We start from the raw sequence: 3,882 nt of genomic DNA on the forward strand, positions 1-3,882 counted from the left end.
ATTTAAGGGAATGTAGCAAAGGGATTATTTGCAGAGGTGTGGGCAAGGTTAAGGGTACAAACAAGGGATGTGGAAGCATCCAGGATTTACATGGAAGTTCTAGTTCTAGGTACAAGAGGAGGGAGCTCATACAGAACTCAGGAGAGTTGTAGCTGAGGCAGAGGCGCTGCCCAACAGGAATGTGGCAGAGGGAAGGAGTCAGTGCCCAAAGTGTGCCCTTGACTGCCAGTGGTAGGGATGGGCTGGGGGCGGGGGTGAGGGGGGGAAATATCCAGCCTACTCATTCTTCCCACCGTCTAAACTCCCTCCCATTGACGAAACGCACAGGAAACCAGAGCACTATAATGACCAGGGAATGTAGTCTGTTAAGCAGTCAGCCTGCCCAGGTACAAAGTAGGGCAGAAAAGGGTGGGAATGGGCAATCAGAAAATAACCAGCACAGGGACTTCCCTGGTGCTCCAGTGGTTAAGACTGTGCGCGTCCACTGCAGGGGGGTGCAGCCCGATCCCTGGTCAGGGGACTAAGATCCTGCATGCTGGGCGACAGGGCCAAGAAGTTTAAAAAAAAAAACAAAAAAAAGGAAAAGAAAAAAGAAAAGAACCAGCACATGGTTCTGTCCTCACCTTTATGAGACTAACTTCCACACCCTGCCCCCTACCATCCACTGCTCCTTGGAGTCCCTCCTTCAACCACTGTTAGGTCGTTTAGCTTTTGTTCCAAGAAGGCTCTGAAATGGGAGCAGAACAGTTATTTAATAAATTTTTCAATGCCCACTGCACCCTAAGGTGAAAACTCATCACTGTCCTCTTTCCTATCCCATATTTGCTCAGCTGTATTGTCCAACTGGTTTACCAGAAGATATGCAATGGGATCAAATGACAGTATAAACTTACGATAATATGATGTTTGACAATGATGCAATGCCAATAAAATTGAAATGTCTCAAATAACGTTCTTCCATTACAGAATCTCATTGATTCTAGGATGTGAATTTTTCCCCACATTTTAACCTCTCTAAAATTGGGAGTCATATTACAGTCTCCTCAGCCAGGCAGCTGTTATGATGGAGGTGTCATTGCCTGCCATGTGCATCAAAACTGGCAGAATGGGTGTCAGCAGCTTGGAAGAAAACCCAGCAGACAGAGCAGAGTGTTGTTATAAAATGCTCCCTCACGAGGTGCTCTTGATGACACAGTTGGTGATACCATCTGAGATCATTCAGGCTACTCTGAGTTAAAAAGTGGTTCAGCCATAGAGACAGAAGGTAGATCGGTGGTTGCAGGGGCTGGGAGAGTGGGAGGAACGGATTGGGGAGTGACTGCTAATGGAGACAGCGTTTCTCTGGGGAATGATGGAAATGTTCTGAAATAGGTGGCGGTGATGGCTGCACAGCATTGTGCATGTGCTAAAAACCGTTGAATTGTACACTTGTAAAGCGTGAATTTTATGGTATATGAATCGTATCTCATTTTAAAAAAGTGATCCAGAACATCGAGAGAAGCTGGGTAATGGATATATGGGAACACTTTTTACTATTTTTGCAAGTTATTGTGAGTCCAAAATTATTTCAAAGTAAAAAGCTTTAAAAAGTACCTTTTGGAATACCATCCAATATGGAGGTCTTATATTTTTAAAAATCTGTATTCAGTTCAATAATATTAAATTTTATCAAAAGCTTTTCACAGCAAAGGAAACCATAAGCAAAATGAAAAGACAACCTACAGACTGGGAGAAAATATGTGCAAACAGTGCAACCAACAAGGAATTAATTTCCAAAATACACAAACAGCCCATACAGCTCAGTATCAAAACAAAACAAAACAAACGACCCAATCAAAGAATGGGCAGAAGACCTAAATAGACATTTCTCTAAAGAAAACATACAGATGGCCAACAGGCACATGAAAAGATGCTCAATATTGCTAATTATTAGACAAATGCAAATCAAAACCACAATGAGGTACCACCTCACACTGGTCAGAATGGCCATCATTAAAAAGTCTACAAATAACAAATGCTGGAGAGGGTGTGGAGAAAAGGGAACCCTCCTACACTGTTGGTGGGAACGTAAATTGGTGTAGCCACTATGGAGAACAGTATGGAAGTTCCTTAAAAAGCTAAAAATAGAGTTAGCATATGATCCAGCAATCTCACTCCTGGACATATATCTAGAGAAAACCATACTTCAGAAAGATACATGCACCCCAGTGTTCATAGCAGCACTATTTACAGTAGCCAATACATGGAAGCAACATAAATGTCCATTGACAGATGAATGGAAGTATTCAGAGTCTGCTTATAGACATGTGAACTATCTTTTAGGGGAAAAAAGTAAAAGGATATTCAATAAAAGCTCTTTTCCAACTTTGAAAATAAGCATGATTCAGAATATTTGAATTCTGAATATAAAGAGCTTCTAAGAATACTTTAAGTTTTTTTGCTCATATTCTTTTTAATATATGCATGAGAACAATGTATGATAAAGATCTATGTCTAAGTCTAAAAGAGCTTATTAAGAAAGTATAAGATAAACGTTTTAAGTGACAAGTGTTGTACAGACTTTAGTGGGCATTTTCTCCCCCTCTCTTGGTAGTGTGTTAGATGTTATGAAACATAGTATTACATCCCCATAGAGGACTAAAAGCTCCCAAATCAAATCTCCTTGCTCTGGTAAGGTAAAGACCACAGACATTCAGGTCCACAGTTATCTTCTACACAAACTCTCATCCTGTTCAGCCTCAGCCCAGGGGCATCACTCAGTGCCTGGAAAGAGCGGAGTTCCCTCAGCGGTTGCAGGCAAAGTCTCTTATATACTCTACTTTTAGAGTCCAAAGGGTTAACAGGACATAGATTTCCCAGCACCAGTCCCACACCCAGGAAACTTAGAAAACAGGGTCAAATCTGCTGGCCCTACCTGGCATTTAGACCAGTTGTATCAGTCTTGATTCTAGGTTTTGAGCTGCAGAAATCAACTCTGCCTGATTTAAGCAGAGAAGGAATGTATTAGTAGTTCTTTGGGCAGTTGGCGGAATCACAGGGAAGACTGGAAAACCTGGTGTTACCTATGAACTGGTCCTGAGAAGTCCCTGTAGTCAGCAGCTGAGCCCTGGACCCACAGACTTGGGGAATTCTCTGCTGGGGCTGGATCTGTGTGTCCTGATTCAAAGTCCAAGGTGGGTGGGTCTCACAGAATAAGCCTTGGTCATATGGCCGCACTCTTGTCATATGGCTTCAAGGAAGCTGGGAATGTGAGTGAGTAGCATTTTCTGCTTCTATAAAAGGAGACAGACTCTGCCTCCAACCAAGACTCTTAAGGAGTGGGAAGAGGTGTAGATGATGGGCACCTAAAAATCAAGATGAATGTCTACTTCAGTCAAAATAAAGTTCTTGAAATCCCAGAACACACACATAGTACTGGCACCAACTGAAGACCCAGGCAGAGGTCCAGCAGAATCTGAGGGGAGGAGGGAAGACTGAAAAAACACGAAAGAAAAAAACCTTATTGATATTAGCCTTGTCTGAATGCCTCTCCGTCTATATATCACTTTTCTATAGTTCTTGACCTGTGAACTTTAAAAAAATTTTTTAATTAATTTATTTTTGGCTGCACTGGGTCTTCGTTGCTGCGCGCGGGCTTTCTCTAGTTGCGGCGAGCAGGGGCTACTCTGTTGTGGTGCACGGGCTTCTCATCAGGGAGGCTTCTCTTGCGGCACACGGGCTCTAGGCTTCAGTAGCTGTGGCATGTGAGCTCAGTCGTTGTGGCTCGCTGGCTCTAGAGCACATGCTCAGTAGTTGTGGCGCATGGGCTTAGTTGCTCTGTGGCATGTGGGATCTTCCCTGACCAGGGCTTGAACCTGTGTCCCCTGCATTGGCAAGCGGATA

The sequence above is a fragment of the Neophocaena asiaeorientalis genome, unplaced genomic scaffold, assembly GCF_003031525.2.
Source record: "Neophocaena asiaeorientalis asiaeorientalis breed wild unplaced genomic scaffold, Neophocaena_asiaeorientalis_V1.1 scaffold100, whole genome shotgun sequence".
Classification (NCBI taxonomy): Eukaryota; Metazoa; Chordata; class Mammalia; order Artiodactyla; family Phocoenidae; genus Neophocaena; species Neophocaena asiaeorientalis.